The sequence below is a fragment of the Falco biarmicus genome, chromosome 8, assembly GCF_023638135.1.
Source record: "Falco biarmicus isolate bFalBia1 chromosome 8, bFalBia1.pri, whole genome shotgun sequence".
In the NCBI taxonomy this organism is placed as follows: Eukaryota; Metazoa; Chordata; class Aves; order Falconiformes; family Falconidae; genus Falco; species Falco biarmicus.
Window position 1 is genome coordinate 20888684 of NC_079295.1, and position 22705 is coordinate 20911388.

Here is a 22705-nt window from a genome sequence, read left to right on the forward strand (position 1 = left end):
TAGCCAGCAGTGCAGTTGACACTGCTCCTCAGAGAAGACTGCAGATGTTTGGAAATTCTGGATAAATATACAAAACCTTCAAATTCCACTTGAACAATGCTTCTAGGTTTGAGGATGAGACTGGAAGACAATGAGAATGTATCCACAGAAATAGAAACCTTGCAGTTTTTGAGAAAACAGGTCAGGTATCTCCTTCAGGGTCTCTCAATAGTTTTGCTTCTATAGTATATTAAAATAAATACTCAAGATACTTTAGACAGATGTTTTTACCCAAATATACTTACCATGCAAATACAGATACATACTGTTATATATTTTTGTTTACAGCAACGCATTACTTTAAGACTTTGAGATTATGTTAACTCTATACCAGCCAAGATCATCTAACAAGAACAAAATCACAACTAATTTCTCTGAACTTATCAAAAATAGCTGATCTGACATATCCCTTCTCAGATCCCTTGACTGGCTGTAGGAGTTTACTGTTTACCTCTAGACAAGTCCTCCCACATTTGCTTAGATAGCTGCCAATTAAATTATTTTGTGGCCTTGTAGATTCACTGGAAACACTATAGCAGCTTTGATGCAGAAGACCATGGTACATCAGCTAGTGCTCCTGTAATAAATGTAAAGCCATAGCAAAGCAGTATTTTTTTGACCTGTGTTTTATAGCTGGTACCATGATACATGTGCATAACTGCATGATTACAGATAAAGGCATCATATGGCTCAATTTTTTGCTGTTGTTGCTTAAAGCCTTTTTTGAGTAACTTCCACACAGTTATGAATTAAGACCTTTATCTTTAGCTAATGCACTGACATATATACATACTTAATTAAATCTTTAACTATAGCTTTGAACTTAACTTGGGTCACAGTATTCTTTATGCTGCTTAGCCTGCTCAGCAAGGGAAACAGTGTTACTATGAAGTGAGTAATCTTTTTTCACAATACCAGTAAAGTAATTTGTAAAATATACGCTGTTTTCAGCAAATCATACTGCAGACTGAGTTGCCGACAAGTCCACAAAATAACTTAATCGGTAGCTAGCTAAGCAAATGTGGGAAGACTCATGTGCAGGGAAATTGCAAGGCTCCTACAGCCAGTCAAGGGATCCGAGAAGGGATCTGTCAGATTAGCAAGGGATCTGTCAGCAGCAGGAGCTCTGCTCTCCAGCCGCAGCCCCACCAGCCTCCGAAGGCAAGGGACTCCGGCACCAGCACTGCCTGCTTCATGAGCTGCACCTCCAACCTTCTGTAGTAGGCTGGAACATGCAGATTACAGCCTAGTTAGTCATTCAAAATGCCATCTCCAAGGGCTAGCAAACCCAAGATCCCTATACTTCAAAAACGTTTGTATCATGGTTTTATCTTCTTTAGGAAGTACCAAATTGGGGAATGTCCTCCAATTCCTACCCCATAAACAGGACCCCTCATACTCCTTGACTGCCTATCTGAATACTGTTTGAAATGAGACAGGAATAGCAGGCCACAAAGAACATTAGACAAATTATCTAGACCATCTTTTCTTGAACACCTTGGTCAAGATGAGTGGAATAGAAATATCTTCTTGTACAGTATTTAAAAATCTGTGTCTTCAAAGCACTGTGCACACCACCTGCTGGCGTTTACAATAGATGTACCTCAACAGCTCATCAGAATTAAACTGACTGGTCTCACATTCAATGTTCCCATGGCATAATATATTTAGGTCCTGGCTACTACATAAGTAGTCCTACATGAATCTTCCATAGAGAACGATTAAAAATGCCACATGATGAACACACCCAAGTGCCATAGCTCCCTATTCCACTGCAGCAATGTGCAGAACCCAGTGACCATCTGCTGTCTCACACAACATGTGGCTCGATCCAGCAGAAGCCCACCAGGCTCACTGGACAACAGGAGGGGCTGCACTGCAGCCATCACCCAGTGCTACCCTGGAATGGGTAACAACCACGAGCAGCACCGGGCCAAGAGGATGAGTTCTTTGCTGCCACAGGCATACCGACACACAGTGCTTTGTTATTTGGAGAGTCAAAAATAATTATTTTCTAAGATAATCTTACTTACAGCGTATTACAGACTGAGATCACATTCCAGGAGTAAGAAGAAATGCTGTGTCGACCATGGCTAATAATATCATCTTCACATTCATGTTCATACTCTAACCCGGGCTTTAACAGACACCAAAGGAAGCTTCCATCTAAGATTAAGGAAAGGCACCCACTAATTGCCCACAGATATTCCAAATTAAGAACTGGGGGGAGAAAGACGCCAACTCTTTCTAAGGACCACTACTTCTGAAAGAAATCCTTTCTAAACACTTTTAATCACTTTGCTGTTGTTAGCACTAGCGATTCTGGACTATTCCTTTCATGTTTTCCTCTTTTCAGTTGTCGTAGATCAGCTGTGAACTCTTATTAGCCAATTTAAAGACACTTATTCCTTACAGCGAGAACAAATCAATCCACATCTTTGAAGCTTTTGTACTTTTTTTGACAAGGAGGTGCAATATTTCAATGAAAGACTGACTTTCAGATAGCAAATTACAAAGTGGTGGTTAAAGACCATTTTTTTCAAAGGTCTCTTAGGCACTTACAAGAATATTTAGAATCACCTTTAAGCATCAAACTCATACTTAAATCCAAAATGCCTAAATGCTTGGAAGAAAATCCTGCCATGCATCTGTCTGCCTAAAGGCCTCTGAAGCAGCCAGCCCTCACTGGCTTGGGCAAGACACACTTCCCTCCATAAAGCTGCTATCCATCTCACACAACTTAAATGAACATTAATTTCCTTCCTAAAGCCATGGTGACTACAAGTAACAAGTCTTCAATTACTTCCTTAAATTACTTTTTTGTGTGAAAGACAGAAATTTATTTTTTTTATGTTGGATTGAAGCAGAACTAGAGGAAGCTCAGCTGAAGGAAAGACACAACCCAAACACATAAATACAAACTCCTTGGACGTAACAGAGAGACACATTCAGACACAGAAGGTGACTGCAACAGAGCTGAGCGTTATGCTTAATCCTGTGATAAACTTAGTCACAGCCTGGTACTGATCATCAAACCACACTACAACCATTCACAATGTACTTACACCACAGGTATGGGTGAAATTATGTCCCTTTCAAGTCCCACTGAAGGGAATTATAGACTAGATGCTATTTCTCAAAGGCAAAGGGATTCAGAAATCTATACAAACTAATCCACTGTTTACGTAATTTAATCACTATCACAAAATCCAAGGTCAGATCAAATTACACTGGAAAATTTTAATTTAATTCTCACTCACCGACTCCTGTAGCCTTACTGTAAATCAAGCCCAGTTCATAAGAAAACTACAGTATAAGACTTAGGAACTCAGGTAATCCCTCAGTGTACAAACTAATTGTGTCCTATGAACCATGGTATGGATCATAGTGCTTAACTGGCAATTTCTTTTATGCCTGTTTAATCTCTGCTTATTGACATATGTGAAAATGTCAATTACATCATCTATGGCTGACATCACCCTACAGATGCTTCTAGACCCGCTAGTACTGCTCTTAAACCTTCTAGTACAAACAACTATGCATGAATAATCGTATCTGAAGTATTTTCAGGAGGTAAAAAAGAGGGGTCTTCCTGGAAGCCTTGTCTGCGTTCAGCAGTTTCTGGACAGAAACCACCAACACAGATTTGGAGCATAGCCAGCAGCAGATAATGGGACAAAACAACCTACCTGGAGAGTCTTAGTGGTGTCGTTAGGCTCAGCACACGCCTCAGCCCCCTGGCATGACACAACTCCTAGCTTGCTTTTGCTCTATCCAGTGCCGGTGCAGCAGGAGCAGCAGACGCATCCCAGCTCTGACGAGACCTTCAAGGTCGGCACTGACTGCAGATGTAGGCAACAGCCACCGATGCTGAGCCAGCATTACTCAGGAACACGGACAAGGCCGTATCGTCAGATCTTTAATTGCAGCCACAAAGGCAGTAAGGATGTGGATGGAGGCACTTTGCATACAGCTGTGTTGTTGCCTGCCAGCTACTCATACCAGCCACAGCTGCTCGTTAGAGCTCCCTATCCCAAGGCAGCTAAAGTTAGCAAAGACCACACAACTCAGCATATTTTAGTTACTCTGGTCTTCCTTGGAAATACGTTAGAAAGTTGTTATATTCACACACATAGTCAAGAGAAGTGATCAAGGGTTTGGGCTGTCAGGCTCTTCCAGAAGTACAGCTGGGTCTGCAAAAGAACATCTGTCTGCAGATTATCAAAAGTCTTCTCAGTATCAAAAGACTTTTTTGCTTGGGTCTGGGCAAACTGGGCCCACAGCAACTTAACCACCATTTCTTCCAGGTGCCTTTGGAGCAGCTGGCTGGAAAAGGCAAACTCCTGTCACCCTTCCACGCTGGCCCGAGCACGCTGGTTTAGGATTAACCCAGGAAACAGCTGTAGCCCCTCAGGAGAACATTGGGTCAACCAGCAGCCTAAAAACTCTCCTGCTAATAAATCAGTTAACTGCAGAGCAAGAGGCACCTTTGCTCTGTGCAGAATTACAGGGTTAGACATGGCTAGCTACTTAAGGAGTCCAGTTAACACAACTTCTTTAACTGCCTTATAATATTTATTATTACATTGTGCAATAGTTTGATTATTTACTTTTCCAAATAAACGTTTGCCATGTTTATTAAGTAGGTATTTAGGCACACTTAAGACAGCTCAGAAAATGTATTTTTTTCTAAGTCTTGTACCATTTTAAAGTCTTTGACCTTTGTCATGTTCTTGGGAGTGTTGTAGCTTAGTTGCTCTTGAGGTGGTTTACACTCTAATAAAAAGGGCAGCTGGATGAGACCAGTTGATGTTTTATTAAAATCATTCTATCACTGAAACCACATACAAAAAAAGACACAGAATGCTAATACAAATCAATCTCAAACCTTTATTTCCATATTCATGCTCAGAAATACATTCAGTCTGTGTCCATTTCCAGTGCCTCAGGAATGCTCTCCTATGAATTCACTGATGTCTAATAATGGATGATGTTTCTTACAGTACACTCATTTCTCTATGTAAACAAGCCCAAAACACCATTTCACAGACACAATACTAAGACAATCAGCATCTAAAGCTACAGTTCAGCTAGAAAACACTAGTAAAATATGCATCTTAGAATCCTACAGGATTATGATTTTTTTAAAATGTAATGCTGACAAGTCATTAAGCCAAAACAAAAAATTTCATACTTTTTTTACAAGGTATTTATGGTTTATATGCTTTAATATACATATTATACAGCTATACGATGATTCTTTTCAAATCCCGTTAAGGTTTTGATAGAAGACAAAAATTACCTGCAGCAGATAATTTTCACTACTTTATTGTTTCTAACCTTTTGAAAGTTAAACCGAATACAATTCTTAATTAGCAGGATATAGAAAGTTTATGTAATTTAACTCTTTCTATTCTCATGCCATAGCCTTAGACAACTACCATTCTATCATTGCTAGCAAATTATCCTCTCAATATGCAATAAATAAAGGGATACTTAAATAATTTTAGAAATATAAAACTACTAGTAAGAATTATACAGTAGGGATGTTAAGCAATTATTACAGTTTTGAACATTAAAAAGAAAATCAAGCAGAAAATAACAATCTAGGACTTTGCCTACTGCTTTGTCTGTTCTTATAAAGTTTTGTAAGGAAAAAGAAAAACAAAAACAAAACACAAAGGTTTTGTGCTTTGGGGTCCCCAAGAAGAAAGCTAACTAGAAGCAAAGCACACTGATTATCCAGTTCAGAGAATGTTTGTTAAACCTATTAAACTGTCTTTGTTATTAACAATGCAAGAGGAAAACCACAGGAACATGGCAAAGCCAAAGAATCCTCAGAGAGATCTTAAAACTGCAAAGAAGAGTTATCACGTGCTTTGATAAGTGCTGTGGGCACGCTCCCAGCACAAGGATGTTACCACCCATTTCAAAAGGCCATCATAGTTCTTAAAACTATGGTTGCATATTACTTGAAGCTGTGTGAGCTTGGCGTTCTTTTCAGTATTCATTTAGAGGATAACTTATCCCAAATATTTTCTACAGCCCATTAACAAGTTAAAACTCTTGTCAGCATTTGTTATGTCTTTGAAGACAGCCATATATATTCAGTGTTATTGGGATACAGTTTCATAAACCACACAGAAGAGTTAAATTACATTCTCATATTGATGCCACCAGCACTTCTCTAAATAACAGAATGTAAATACATCTACAATAATGTACAAAATGTACTTAAAAAGCATTTTGAGTGAGCAAATGTTTCAAAGCATCAAATCTGCATCAAAAATTATGTCCTACACTGTTACAAGTCCCAGAGAGTAAAAAGTGGAAATATAAAGGAAACTACTAAATTATCATTGCTAAATAATCATCTTATTATTTTAAATCCACTGTTTCATATCACCACACAATTCTCATTTTTGGAAATACTGTGGTAGAAACACACACTTTACCTTGTATTGACTTTTAGGTTGCAGTCTTGAAGGGGGAAAAAAAACATTACCAAGATACCTCAGTTCTGTTGAGCTGTCACAATGTACCATATTGAAGGAAAACAGACATAAATTTATTATGTGCTGTAACATCTTATCTAATTTACTTTAAAATATTTCATTTGCATCATGCAGTAGCAAATGTGTATGAGCATATTAGGAAGTAAGGAACGCCGTAGGACATGTTACTAGTAAAATGTACTGGATATTGACCATTTGAAAGGAAAACTGAATTTTACACTCCACCACAACTTTTTATGGCAACCTTTGCGCATAGCTTGGCAGTTTTAAAGATAATGTGAAGGCTACGGAATTAGAAGTACTGTCTAGTGAATTCAGAACATGCCCATCAAATCACTGCAAAGGCCTGCTCAGCTCACGGAAAGCAGGCTGGTCCCTCCAAAAATCACAAGGAGATTTGTTCCAGTGATGTGGCAGTGGACCCTCTGCCTTACGCAGAAAGAGGGAGCTAGATCAAGTTAACTGGCTTGATCCTGCCACTGACGTACATCAGCCCAGTACAAGCACCACGTGGAACCCACCCAGCGTTACCCAAGCAATTGCAGGTTTATGGTGTTTGTCTTCCTCATGATGGGGGTTAAAAACTTGCTATCAGTGAGAGATGAGGCTGTTTCCAGAAGCTGCAGCATTTATGATAAAACTAAGCAAGGGCATTTTCTGCAGGAAATCCTTACAGTAAGGTTAAGATGACTGAAAACAGCTTTTAAAGTAAAGTTACAACTACATGGCCATTTACCACAAAAAAAACCAACCAAAAACCACGAAACAAAAAAACAAACAAACAAAAAAAAAGGAAAACGCACAAAGATTATGGAAAAATAACTCATTTTCATACCAGTTTCAGCTAGAAATCCACAACATCCAAACATATCCCACAGGAGCATTACATTTTGCAGCATACAGCCTGAGATTGTATCAGCATTTAATATTAAAGTACCTGATACAGGGAGATCTGCCAAGAACAAGAGGAATAGCATGGATTTCATTAGTGTTATTCACAGTTAGTAAAACCCTTCAAAACACACATAAACTATGTATTTGTAATGGCATAAGAGTTTAGAAATGAACAATGTCCTGCAATATTATAAATATTTCATTCAGCCAGACTTAGAGTAAGAAGCTGCCTCCAGCTGCAAAGCAATACCAGCAATTGAATAGAAACAATGGATGAGTGGACTAAAGAGCAGGCTTGAAATACCTGAGCTCCCATAGAGCAGTTTATTTTCAGCAATCATCACTTCTCTTCTCGATGTTAGGAAATTTTCCCATTTACTCACAATCATTATGAACACAAGCCTGCTTTAACTGTACAGTATAGCAACAAAACCCACGACATCTCTAAAATGCTAGGGAGTAACAAAACATGAAACTGACTCCCTGCTCACTCCACAGGTAAGCAGGTATCATGGCTAATACGCAATACCCGCATCTTTCCAGAACCAACAATAGAAAAATATCCAAGGAAATTATTTCTGAGATCAAAGCCACTTCAGTCTCATCAGCACCTTGTTGAAAAGACATTCTGGTACAACAGTGACGGGCAAACCCAATCCCCTCAAGAAGTCTCTTGCAGTGCTTAGGAGCAATGGAAGAGGAAACGTCAAATAAACGCTGCCTGCAGGAAGGCTTGCTCCATGCGTATCCAGCCAGAGCAGTGATTCTTCTGAGGCCTGCAGAGTACTAGTAAGGAATCTGCATAAGACAACTCAGAAGAACAAGTCTCATCTCATTATACAGTGGCTTCTGCTGAACAATTAGTACAGACTGCACCAGAGACAGCAGCAGCTGTACTCGCGAATCCTGATCCACTCCTCTAAAGCAGCTATGATCTTCCTACTGAAGTATTTTCTCCAACTTCATCATGAAAACTGTAATTTAACCAAGAAAAAGTGTCATCATGCTCTTGATGCGCACTCACTTCAGACCCATCTTAAGAGCAGATAAACCCAACCTACTGTACCTAATGACAGGGACAGAATTTGGTGGGGATCTCTCTTACTGGAATCCCAGTGATTGTTACAATTCCAGAAAAAGTTCTTCAACCAGGCAGCTGAGCCTGCTCATGAAACAACACAGCACAAGATGTCTTACCTCTCTCACATATTAACACCAGCTGCTGGGGAACCATGTGGGATTTTGCTTTTCACATGGGCTATGAGAGCTCTGTAGGAAGGTTCTCCCCAGTTATCACTCAAAAATTACCTGCCCCTGCAGAAAAGCAAAGAATCACCCCTATGCAGAGACCACCTACTTTTAAAAAAGACATAAAACTTTCAGCACAGAAATTCTAGCTGTGACCAGCTGGCATAAAAGAAAGGAGAGAAAGTAGCTGCCAGCTACAGATGTTCTCCTGCTGAAGCGTCTGAGAGTCCTCCATGGACAACAAGCATTTTTCCTGGCACATTTACCTATGCCATAAGCACAAGCTCACAAAAACTGGGGTTTTCAAGAAAATGAGTTGTCACCATAATCTGAATCTCTGACTGCTGTACACTATCTGAATGCATTATCTGCATGATGCACGTCATGGTTTTATGTGCAACTGTCAAAACAGTCCACCATGAATCACGGTGGTTCATCACGAACCCGCTTCCAGTTTTGGTTTTACTATGCATTAGTGACAGATCACCTTCCTTCCTGAATCCCGAGCAGCAAGCTTTCTCTTGTGACTTAGCAAGTCTTCTTTCTCTTTACCATGACTTAAGCAGTAAGCACCCTTCCTCAGGTTACAGCGAGATCTCCCTTTCACCTTGCCGGGATTGGCAAGAAGAGCCTCTGGAAACACAGGACTTCCAACTCCACCAAAATCTGATTTGCACCTTCTCCAATTGCATGTCACTGCCCTTTAACCAGAACCATGCCATCATGCCATAGCCAGAACAACAAACTCCACAGCAGCTCTCTGGCTACGTCCACGCTACCACCTAGACCACTAGGGAACAGAGTCTCCATTCCCAACAAAACTAAAGTTTCAGGACATAAATTCCCTATCTGCTTTTCAGAAAAGTCAGTCTTCTTTGTCTAAGATTGAAAATTGTATTTGACTTAGAAACTTGGCTCAAATGCTACCCCTACTGGGTAGTGATGGTCAAAAAATTAAAACTAAACAAAACCTGAAACTTCAAGCTTTTACCTTTATAGGAAAATAGATCAACTGTTTATTTTTTTCTTGGGATTCTTCTGCCTACCTTCACGGTAGCTCAAGCTCTTTCTACTAAGACAAAATAATTTCATTTCTAATCCTTGTTATTAAGAAATCGCTTTCAGAAAGAAAACTTAAAAAAAAAAATTATGTTGACATATTATCTATACAAGAATAGAAGTGGTCAGCCTCAAAATACATCATCTAAAAAGGCAGTAACTTGAATACCAGTATCAGTGTATCAGTATCAGTATCCACTTTGTATAAAACTGGAAATCTAGATAGAACCTATCTAGAAGAGTAAGAGAGACTAGTTACAGTAACCTGGTATCCCTCAAAGGCAGAGGCAGTAAGTTTTGTGAGCCGCAGACTTGAAAGGAGCAGAGAACTCGCAGTTTTTGTACCACCACAGGACACCAAATTAAGCCAAAAGTCTGACCTTCTCATTGCCCTTCTCCAACCACAGAGCAGTATCCCAAGCCAGTTCCTTCCCCAAAGTTACAACAGAACGACCAGAGGTACTATAACCTCCATCCATGTCTGTGCTACAACCTTGGCTCTGTGGTTCAAACCCACCAGAAAGAGCTAAACTGAATAATGAGCCAAACTGAGAACACAAAGCCTGAGACCTGCTCCAGCTTTGTGATGGTTTGGTCGAAGGGAGCACATGCAAGCCGGAAGCATTTCCTCTAAGGAGAGCTGGAAATGTGGAAAAATCACAGCATCACACATACCATTAATTCTCATCCTCTAACATGTACAAAGTGTTTCTGAGAATTGTTCTAACTCACACACACAAACAGATGAAAATTTCTAGAAGATGACAGATGTAGGAAAAGTGGTAAACGGAATACAGTTGAATGCAAAAATAACAGTACTGCAATAAAGTTCCACAGTGTAACCACAGTGTATTTTAGGGTAAACATCTAAAGGCAAAGAACATCTTGCAACCACACTCAGCTCTAGCGTTTCTCCATTTTCAAGTTTCTACTTCCACACCAGTAATGTGCACCTTCACACTTAATTTGAATTTTTCTTCCACCACTTTGTTAGAAAAATTCCAGACACATCAGAAATAAATATGAGAGAAGCATCACACACATACCCAAGGGGGAATTAAGAACGTTTAAAGGGCTGGTTAATAAATTGGGGATCATCTATTTTGTGATTACAAAACAGCTGACTTGCACTACTTCCTCCATCACCCTGCACTGTGCTTCCTGAGGACCTACAATACATGAAACAGCGAAGAGGAAGTGGGAATGTATTACATGAGCCCACAGCAAATTCAGGACCAGGGTCACACCATTAATGAAACCTCTCTCCCATGGGCTGTACCTGAAAAGCCAAAGAGGAGGCATCAGGCTGCAGCTAATGACAATCCCAGTCTGAACCTGAGTGCAGCATAAAGAATTTGCATCTCTTCCTATTCTAGCAATACCTGTAGTCCTTGCACAATTACTGTTTGATTTATGCTCTGAGTATGACAAGGATTAGATTGGCAAGGTTCACTGCAATGAACAGAGCGCACACATGAGCTGGATCCAGGGCCCAGGAGCTCCGTGCTGTTTTGGTGGCACAGAGCACATTCAAACTTGCAACATCTCCTTTGGTGTGGAAGAATAACAGCATCCCATATACCACAGCTTCCCATTTTCCAAGACCAAAGGTATGCAAAACTTGTCTGAGGACCATTCTAATTTACATTCAGGGAGAAATCAGCTCCCACTGAGGATCAGACACAAGCAGATATAATTTTCCATGCCGCCTTCAGCTCAAGCAAGGGTGGCACGACTTTAAGCATTCTCTTTCGTCCAAGCAAAATCATCCTCTAGCAATAGCGATCACAAAGCTTCGCTGCCCGAGACACGTCTCTCTAGTGGGCACAGCCAGAACTCTTTTTCCACCCTGTCAGAGTGCTATAATGCTACATGACATCTCCCCTCCCCTTCCACATATGCGGCTGCTGTGCTGTGCACTTTACTTGCAAAACCACTGTCCTGCTGAGGGTGTTCACTTACAGGGGGCAATTCCCTGATCCCAGGGAAAGTCCTTTCTGCCTGGAAAAAAAAAAAAAAAAAAGGAGAAGGAAAAAAAAACCCCACCGTGGAGCTTAGGAAGGCTAACTCTCTTACAAGAAAGATGCAGTATTGGCAGGGAAAAGGTACCCAGAGTAACATTTCTTCTTCAGGTGGAATTAGTGGCATCTTGTTATTAGTATACAGTGTTACTATAAAGAGCTTTCAGCTGATCCTGTATCTCCACAAGGCAGTCACTGCCTGCCTGCCTTCCTGAGTTTGAACTGCTGCAGTTCGGAGGGCTTAGAGATTTCTCTTCAAGGCCCATTTCATCAATTATCTCTATCTTTATCAAATCTGGATATAATTACCATAGTTGGCTCTGAGTGGAGAATATAAACCCATTTGGTGATCACTGTTGTGCAGAGCAAGTGTGATGGTCTCACATATAACTGCAAACCTTGCAAGTATTATTTATTAATAATTCAACCATGAATTATTCCATATTGTATCCACAGGGACAGTACTACATTGTTAGTTTCAGAGATGGTTTGGAAAGGAAGAATCGTTTTTAGTTTTAGCTGGGTAAAGATTAGATACCTGTCTTTAGCACTTTCAGGACAGATAATTTTGTGATGAATGCTCATAAATTGCTAAAAACCTAACTACATTTTTAGCTAATAAACTGTTTGAGAAATAAAAACACCTCCTACAGAGCAAAAAAAAAATTATACCCTACTCTGCCAAAATTTGGCAAAAACTGAGCATTTCAGTTAGGCCAATGATGCACTTAACTTCAGGTGCCTACATTCGAAAATTATCTTGATACTGCTTCAAGCTCTCCATTGCTTGCTCCCACTACTCCCAAACCAGCAAAAAAGCAAACCTCTTTTTTTGAAAAGGAAATTGTTAGGAACAGAGCTTTTAAGCCTTTAGAAGTGTCCTGCATCTTTTCATAACGTCCTCGCTTTTTAGTTTAGACTAACATACCTTTATATGCACAAAAAGAAACACAAGGTGTAATAACCTTCTGAAAATACTGGGGTTTTGTTCAAAGTCTCTAGTGAATTCAGAATTCTGATGGGTTGAAGTAAATGGTGGTGCTAGAATAACATTGAAGTCGTAGAATTCAGATCCCAGATCTTCCAAATATATATTTTAAGATACACAGCTTCTTTAAAATGAGAGGAATTAAAATTCCTCATTCTTTTAAACGCTGTGTACAGGGATGGATTTTCACAACCATGAACAGCCTAAGAAGAATCCTCAACAGAAAGCTCACAAAGGGACCCCTCTACCCCTTCTCCATTTTTTCATTTCTACTTTTCTCTTGAAAGGGGTGTCTCACCAGAGAACCTGAAGAGTGAAAGATTTTAAAGTACAAGACTGAAATCCATCAAACCCTGGACGGTGGTCCAAACCCAACCAGCTGTCAAACCCAGAGATAGGAATGTATGCTCACTTCTGCCTAATAAAATTTGAATCAAACACTTTGCATCTGATTCTCCATGTGAGCTTTTATGCAAACTTCTAAAGTGCAAGGAATCCTGGGGTGGAAGAGCTATTCTGAGAGCTTTCACATAGTTCATGTAATTAGGGAAACCACTTCCTTTGATTGTAAGTGTTCAAAACAGCTGAATTTCTTCTTTCAAAGGAACTCTGTGATTTGGGTCATCTCTTTAACTTGCTCTTTCATGTTTCTCAAGATGAGAGGTGAGACTGTAGAGCACATTATTTAGAAAAAAAAAAGATTCCACTTTTTGTTTTAGGGATTGAACTTGGACTATTCAAAAGGTTGTCATTTGGAAATCTTTCTTTCCCTCCCTCTGTTTCCTTCCTTTTCTGATAAGCTCTTCAGTGGCTCCAGTGAACACAGTCCAAAATGCCAATTTAAACCTAAGGCAAAACTGAAACACGGTATATAAAGGAAAAGGGACTCTCATTTTCCTTTGTACAGTTGTGGCTGAATATGTAATTATAAAGGAGCTCTAGCTGCAGGATCTCAGTCCCCATGTCACGTTTACATTTTAATGGTTCTAAACACTGACCAAGCAAAAAGGCAGAGATACAGATTTTAAAAGACAAACAAAGCAGCTGCCCTGGTCTTTGAAATGGGTCTGCGGGTTTTTTTCTTTCCCAGAAAGGGAACTCAGGTCACAGTTTCAAGGCAACGACCATGTCACTTGAGCTAACAGCCGATGCCAGTGTTGTTACAGAATCAAGTGTCACTCACCCTGAATTTCTTGAGCCAGGCACCCTGTTAGTGCTGTTACTCCACATTCGTCTCTGTAACAGCCGTAATGGGCAGGGAATCTCTCCCTTCTCACAGGACAGCACAGAAACAAGAGTAATGAAAAGGCAAGAGGTTTCATCATTCGGATTTCAGATTTATTAAGTAACAATATGCTTGTTTACCCTGGGAGAACAGAGCTTTATTCCTAGTCCATGACAAATCGCAGGACTCTGTCCAGAACCGTAGCACCAACAGGGAAGCTGTTTGCAATGGGAACAGAGTAAACCACTTGGGGGACGGTGCCAGAAACCACACCACTGCCAACTTCTGCTCAGGACAGATGGGTCACTGGCAGGGAGAGAAGACTTTACAATAACAAAGACTTTGGTATAAATACATAAATGACCAAAAAAGCAAAAGTTAAGAGCAGACCTCCGAAATGTGTGGCCCCAGTAAGTGGGGTTCTGGATCTCATACATGCCTTTAGGGCCCTTGCAAACTCTTACAGGGGGTACTAGCAAGGCAACATCCAAAAGGAAGAGCAATTCAACAGCTCCAAATGTTAGCCATCTGTTGCTACATACTTGCATCACATGTAGCAGCCCAGCACACACAGACACACTGCATAGAAGTCAAAAGTAAAAAAGCTTTTCCCATGGTTTAGGAGATTAAAAGTACACAGTTCACTGAAAAGGAAACCCACCAATCACTACTTATAAGCCATCATCTTTGATACGACTGCCGCAAATTCATCTGACATTACTAAAATTAAGGTTATTATACAATTAGACACAGAATGAATGATTTCTGTGCTTTCCCCCCTCTAACTGCACAGTTACATTTTCTCTGCTCTGTGATTCTTCCAAGGAAAAGGAAAAGATACCCTCTCAGAAAATGTTGCTCACTCACCCGAGGGTGCAGCAACTAGATTATTCTAACAAGTTTCCAGAACAACCACCTACTCACCTCTCCTACTCTGCCTGTGCCAGATAAAAACTTGCAGAGAGCTTCAGCTTCCATCGAAAGGCTGACACCCACCCAGCCTGCATGCCTGCCTTTTGGTTTTTCTACCTTCCGAAAGATGAACTCTGTACAAAGCAACTACACGTTGCCTTCCTGCACCTACTAACAGCTTCCTCGCTTCTCCTACAGCAGCTCAAGGGCTTTTACAAACCATGCTTATTTTCAATCTGGCTGCTGTAAACTCAAGTGCCTGATACACACCTGCGGGTTTTGCGTATCACGACACTTTTTTTTTTTCTCTCCCCTACTTACAACATTTATCCATAAGAAACTTCAATTTTCAGAGGTTATGGAGTAAAATAAATGAGCAACTAGAGTCAGAAGAAGCGAAGCAGAAGATGTGTGGCAACTGTCCCCTTCCAGTGACATCCAGGGTCCAGGCACTATGTCGCCAAGGAGCTGCAGCCATAGGGGGTCCCTCCTGTGTGCCATGGGCTGCCCCGCTCACCAGGCACCATAGCTGCAGGGGACACAGAGGAGGCACAGGAACCATCACCGTTACTCGAGTCCCCCAGTTTCCCAGTGGAGCCAGCTTTCTTGAATAGAAATTATGCAGAATGGAGGTTCACTAAACATTAATCTAATAAATGAACATGTATTTGCAAACTGGATCCCTCCCCAGTAGCTGAGCACTAACAGATGAAACACATTTTAGGAGACAAACAGGGCAGCTTGGAGGCAGTTGGGTCAGACAGCAGCTCTGTATTGCCCTTACTGGCCCCATCTCCCCAGTGTGTAAGTGCAATTAATTGAGTACGAGAGAAAGAGTTAAGGCTGAAGCTGTTCCCTGGGCTCCTCTGCAGCTTTCAGCTAACATAAACAGGTCCGAATGCTTCTTTGTGACTGTTTATACTGCCCACTTAAAAAGGAAAACTTTTTCTATCAGCACCTTAACAAGTGACAGTAGGTAAATGTGAAGTAACTTTTACAGTCCTAGTTGCATCATTACAATTAAAAAGATTTATTTTTATGCTTCCCTTAAAGTTAGGATATATATTTTTATATATTCTTCTTCAACGTTTTCAAGTAATCTTGTGCCCCAGACCCTTATGCAACTCATGCAAAGCCAGTCAAAAATTAAGGGCGGGGAAGGCAAGTAAAGGAGGACATACCTAGTCCTATTCAGTGTTTTACTGCCCTCTTAAGAGGGCAAAACATGTTGTTCAAAATTCCATTGCTGCCATGTGCATGGCAGGTACTTTGGGGTCCCCAACCAAAGACTGTGGCCTCAGTGCTCGGTTTCGGATACCTCTGTGAAAAACAGCCTCCACAAGACTGATGACCCCAGACACAGATCACATCAACTCCAGCACAGATCCCTAACTTAATTTGTACCATCACACAGGCGTTCAACAAGCCAGAAACTGTGTTAGACTCAAACAATACTTCCACACACCTCAAAAGCAACTTTGGTAGTATCAGAAACAATAATTCCATATGCTGCAGTTGAGTGAAAATTATTTAATTAGTGTCCACAGGGACTGCAACACCAAGAGACTTCAATGCATGTCACAGACAGATCGTCAGCTGTCCCTCAAAGCACCCAAGACTCAAACACACACTTACCATACTCTAAAGCTACCACTAGATCTCACCTGCCACGCAATTTTGTACTGTAACCTTGTTTTAAGAAAACTATGTAGTCAGACAAATGAAGAGATAAGACTAACTTGAACCAACCCTCAATTACTTGAGCCTGCAACAGCCTAAAACACCACCTTGACAGAAAAGCTTCTCTTCCATATCCATGAGAGTTCTACAGCAAAGCTTCAGGACAGCTTATACATCCAAAAATACCATTTTGCAGTTGATCACTTTAACAGAAGCTCGAGGTCAGAGAATGTCGTGGGAGGGGAAACAGAAGAGCTGCCGTTTGATGTCAAGGGTTGCTGGCAGAGAGATAAGCAACAGAACCTCTCCTCCAAATTATAAATAATAACTGAGCCCATGCAAAAAGAAAACAGAAAAGGGAGAAACATATCTAGAGCAAAATAAAGAACTAGGAAAAATCCCCTTTAATTGTGGTTAGGTATCTACTGGCAACTTGAGCAACCCACTGTCAAACAAAAACTTGCAGCAGATTGACACAATAATTAAGACAAGACACAATGGCATTTAATTATGAAACTAAATAATATTTAATAATACCCTAACAGGCTGCGTACTGTGGATAGCAAAAAGGATAAGAAAGAGTGCTTTCTAAATAATCAGAGACAGTTTTTTTCTCCTATTCTAAACAACATTTATCCATAATTTGTAGAATGCTGGCATAAAAACTTGTTGCACCTTCTGTAAAAACAAAATTAAAGATAATTGAGGTAAGAGGCCCCAGACCTCACAGAGATATTCCTAACCCAGGGATCAGGCACACAGTACGTTCCTGTGCCTCAACCAAGCTATGGCAACTTGACCAGCAGCACATGCAAGGTAATTTTGCTTCACCTGGACAAAGTTTAGGGCAACTGAAGAGTCAAGTGATAGGGAACAACAGATATATCTGGTGCATCTTAGCTTATTAATTTACCTGTTTATCAAGTTTTTTTTATGTAGTCACTGTTCTGCACACCAGTCAACAGAAGGATGTGTGCTTAATTATTTACAATTTCAGTACAAAATATGGTGGTTTAGCTGATAAAAAAAAAGGATAAGGTAACTTCTAAAATATGACTACAGCCAGCTTCCCAGCACTTGCAAAATTGCTTCTCATTTATTGCAAGCTAAGATGACAATGCTGACAGTCACTATGTCTCAACTGACTCAAAATAACTTTTGAAGCCACAGACTGCCAGCCTGCGCCCTGACATGCCAGTTTCATTGAAGATGATGTCTAAATCAAATTAAGCCAAAACTGGCTTGATTTAAAAGAACGAGTATACACAAGCCTTTGTAAGTAAGAATCTCAAATGAAGCTGGTCAAAAAACCTCAGTAAGCCACACAACTTGTGCTACAAATACTCATTATTTACATGAAGCAACTGTGAAAAACGTTAACTCATCTAATGAAAAGTGTGGTATAAAAATGTTTTACACAAGTAAAAAAATCTGCTACAATAAAATGTAGCAAAATATAGACAAAGCATGTTTCTGTGCCTGGATTGTTAAATTTTTAAGATCTTTTTGGGGGAGCAGAGACAGAGTGGAATTAAGTTTCTTCTTGAAGCAGAGAAAACGGAACTGAAGCCTGTTCTTCAGCAATATTACATTGTCTTACATTATACTGGTATCTCCCAAATACCAATGGAGTTTTGGTATCATTTTGCTTGCAACACATAGACCCCTCAACACTTACTATACAGTCTTATGCAAAGCACCCACTAAGAAAATCTAATGCAGTGACTTTCTTGACATCTGAAAACATGACATTCATTTACAAAATCAAGGCCTCCAGAAAATCCCCCTTGAATGAAAGCCGAGAGTAGGGCAAACTCAAAAGCAGAGATTTATTGCAGAAGTCTGCCCTATCCAAAACGATTTATTCTGCAAGATACATATTCTGCAACAGCTGGAGCATCTGAACCCATTCTGACAACTTCCACAGTCTACAAAGGGTACCGAGTGTCCTCTTGATACTGTTCGGGAATATGCCAGTCAGCACCAGGAGGAGTGCTCTATGCCATTTCCTTTACCAAAATATAAAAAAGAAACAGAAAAGCCTGCAAAATAATGACTCCGTAAAAAAGAAACAAAGACATCTTCAGACACCCCTCTGGTATAATAAATGCAGTTTTATTTCCTTTCAGCTGTTAACATGATATAGCAGTATTTCTTTAAATGAATATGGAGCTGGAAGGGTTCCCATAAGATCACTTACTCTGGGGATGTACAACCTTTCATTTTTTCATGAAGTCTGTAATTTTCCAATATAGGCACAGATACGTCTGGAAAGTTCATATATTTGACTCCTGCACCTTATGGACCCTTATACCGCACGCACTCTAAGCCCTCTCTCACTGTTCATTAGCAATAGCACCTGCACAAAAGGACCACAGGTGGGAAACACAGGGTTTGCCATCCCCCTGCTCCGAGCTGGAACCAGGTAAATCCAGACATTTCCTGGCAGATATTACCTTGAACCACTCTCAATACTCACCAAGTCAGACATGAGGGGGGTAAAGGAGTAGGAGCTCCTAGAAAGAGCTAATAAAATAGTTAAAAAGCATCAAAATTGTCCTTCGCTACAGCCAAGGCTGGCACCCAAGCACCAATACCAGATACAAATTGTGAGCAAAAAGAACATCTACTATTTTTAGTCCTGTCAGGGCTAAGTATCAGTTTCAGTTTGGTTTGTTTTGCCCTATTTTACTCTCTTGTTTTTCTTATTACTCTTGAAAGTCATTCCCAGTCCTTACTCTTATGACCCACATTAAAATTACCACATGCTCTGTTTTAGGACTACAGACATGAGTGAGGTAAGTCCAATGGCATGCACGTGGTTATACTTAACTCATCCCCTTTGGAAGGTACGGGCACAATCCATGTGTTCTGGACAGTCCCTTCCAGAAGTGGATCATAAAATTGAAAAAGTGAACAAGCTGCATTATACCCCCCTGCATTATATATATGTACAAAAAATTTTATGAAGCATTAAAAGATCCCCTAAAGCTTATTGCATACATACTACATACAAGAAAACCTAAAAATATAAAATTTATTTCTATGGTAGTCAAGACTTCCAGCAATATAGCATCAGAACTAGTAAAAACATGTTTTTATTTTTGAGTGTCATAAAACTCAAATGCATCGCACAGACATGACTGAACAAAAAGCATGAGTAGTTAATCCTATTCAATCTAACATCTTTCATGCAGAAGTCAGTTCTGTCAGTTGACCAGAAGTATTTCCTAACTAGATTACAGTTACATTTTACTGGGTTTTTTTTCCACCACCTTCCTGCAGTTTGCACAGACCACCAACCAGCATTTTGAAGGAATCCAGGAACAGCTGTACTGCATGAAACCAAACAAACTCCTACCGAAGTACCACGGTTGTAACAGCTGAAGCAAGCAAATCAGGTGCAATACTGCTGTTCATCCATAGCACAGAGACAGTTCATGGATCAGGGAGTACTTCCACAGAGCAGTGACATTAAAATTAAATTCAAGTTTCAGGTAAAATTGCAGCAGTAATAAGTCTCCTGGTGAAGAACTACAGCCTAGATCAGATGCCAGCTGCCAAAAACCAGCCACCGAAAGCACAGCCTTCAAAAGCAGTGAGAAGCAAGAGGTGAGCTTCAGAGAGGTACAATCAAAAGAGGTGAGTGCTACTCAGTGAAAAGCTAACATGGCCAGGCATAAAGCAACATCCGTAACATTTCACTCCTCCAGTTATCTGCTCAAGATAATGAAGTCAAAAGAGCTGCCAGCAATTTGCACAGTAAGGCCTTTGGGCCCAATCGTTCCCATCCATTCCGGTGGGTGCCAAATTACAGGCTTATCCAGTAATTCATATAAATCATTCACAAAAATACCAAGTAACTTCCCGAGTAGTAGGTGTGCGATTTTCTTCGGTGAGTACACATAATTATCACTTAGGGCAAAAGGAGCAAGCACGCATTGTACTACAGGAGGCATTTCTACTCCTGCCACATGCATCATAAACATCATGCCGATGGTCTGATTTTCCATAAAACAATTCACATGGAATTCCTGTTCCTTGCTTAAAACCTAAAACTGTTAAAGTGCTTGGACTGGATAGTAAAATAGCAATTTAATTTTGGTTTTGCTGTTATTTAATCACTCCAGACACACTCCTATGGTTTACTTAACCAGCAGAAGTCTTGTCCAGAGTTTTCAAATCTGATACTCTAATCAAGGCCTTGCAGCACATTTATTTTTGTCAGCAGACCTATTTAGCTGTACCTTATTCACATAAACATGCACCTCTTCCCATACAGTCACATTTTAATGCCTGTCTGTAAAAAGTTAATGCCTTGCAGATGTCTTCCCATTTCTGAGACTGTAAAGTTTTGAAGAAATCTGTCTGAGCAACACCCTTCCAAGTATTTGTAAGTTTTCCCGAGCCTACATTTTAGTTCGATATGCTGCTATATACTGAAACAAAAATTGCTTTGTTTCACATGTTAGAACTTGTTAGCCACTTGGCTAATATGAAGTCTTCAGGATCTTTGCTGGTTTCGATTGGCTTGTTTAATAAAATGAAACACAGATACAACATATTTGCAGAATGATACCACAGCTCTATTGACTTGGCTTGTGCCCTTGGACGAGGCTAGCAAGAAATTCCTCTGAGCAAGCTTTTCCCAACTGTCCTGTTTTCCCTTTAATCAGTTGTTATGGATTATTGGCAGCAGTTAACAGAAACACAAGACAATCAGTCATAGAGTTACAAGGATACTTCCTTTCAAACAAACCAGGAAGAGTAATAATTAATTTTCTGGACTAAATGGAAACCATCCAAATATCTACTAAACAGATACATACAGTTATGGCAAGTTATTTTTCTATTGTTATCAGAAAAGCCATTGACTCACTGTGACTTTCAGGACAGTTCAGTCACAGACATTCATTACTGTCAACACTACAGACAAACATACTACATGTGTAAACAACTCGACAGCCGTGAGGGTCAGAACAGACCTTCAGGCCACAGAGGCTGGCCTCTAGTACATCATGGGCCACTACACTTCAGCAAGCTGCTCTTGTGTTGAGCTCAACAACTTGACAAAAACCGCTGTCCAAAAAGACATCTCAACGTGAAGACATGAAGAGACGGAAAGGATTCTCCACCTTTGCTCTTTCAGTCTGTAGTCTGCTTCAAGCGTTAGTCATCCTCACTCCTTGTAATTTGTGCTTTATTTCCCATTCTAATTTGTCTGGCTTCAGATCCCAACCATTTGTTCATGCAGTAACTTTTTGCACTAGATTAAATGAGTCCAGCATTTTCTTCATATGAAAATGTACTTTTTTTAAACAAGCTTTTACTTTTTAATTCCTAAGGTTTTTGACAGACAAGTTCTGGCAAAACTAGCCAGACTTACTTAAGGCATCACTACTTGCCTATCTGCTGTCTCCCCAGAAAACTTTCGAGAGAAGGTGCCCACAACAAACTGTTCCAACTATAACCTGTCTTGTTGAGTTTAAGCTGCAAGTGATGATCAGTCTGAAGGAAAATAAACAATTTTGTGCTGGAAGGCACTTGCTCCCCTTCTGTCAAGTCATCCTGTTGAATGATGTGCATCACACCCTTCCGACACGCACCCATCCACAGCCCCCCTGCCTTCCACTCCTTGTGTTTTGCAGTCCACCTTGGGCTGCCCCTCCAGTTGGTTGACATTCTTTTAAACACAGCAGAACCAGGACTGCACCTACTGCCTAACGCCCATTTCCCCAGCCCCACATAACCAAGATAAGACACCTGGTTCTTACAAATGACTTGATCCTCACTTGGATATGCAAAGACATTAACCTAACTTACTTAACAGCACCATGATAGGAGCTCTTTATGAGCTGCAAGTCTTACGAATTACTAAATAAACCCTTACATTGTACCAAATTCTTTCCAGCAGTTTCCTTTTCCTAGCATGCAACCTGTATGCCTCATTACTACAAGCTAAACATTGTATTTGGCCGTTTATATCTTTCTTGAACGCCCCAACTGTGTCAAGCAAAACATATGACGGTCCTACTTTCTCTATCATTTCCCATTCCACTAAGGTTTATGCCATCACAAGATGCAGTAATACTGTTTTTAAGTTTTCTTTCAAAATGCCTGAAGT

General features: G+C 40.3%; 1 protein-coding gene across 4 annotated transcripts in view; it reads right to left on the reverse strand.

Annotated features, from left to right (window-relative positions):
- Positions 1-22705, reverse strand: part of MAP3K20 (mitogen-activated protein kinase kinase kinase 20) — a 94229-nt gene that overhangs the window by 63253 nt on the left and 8271 nt on the right. The gene's annotated exons all lie outside the window — the stretch shown is intronic.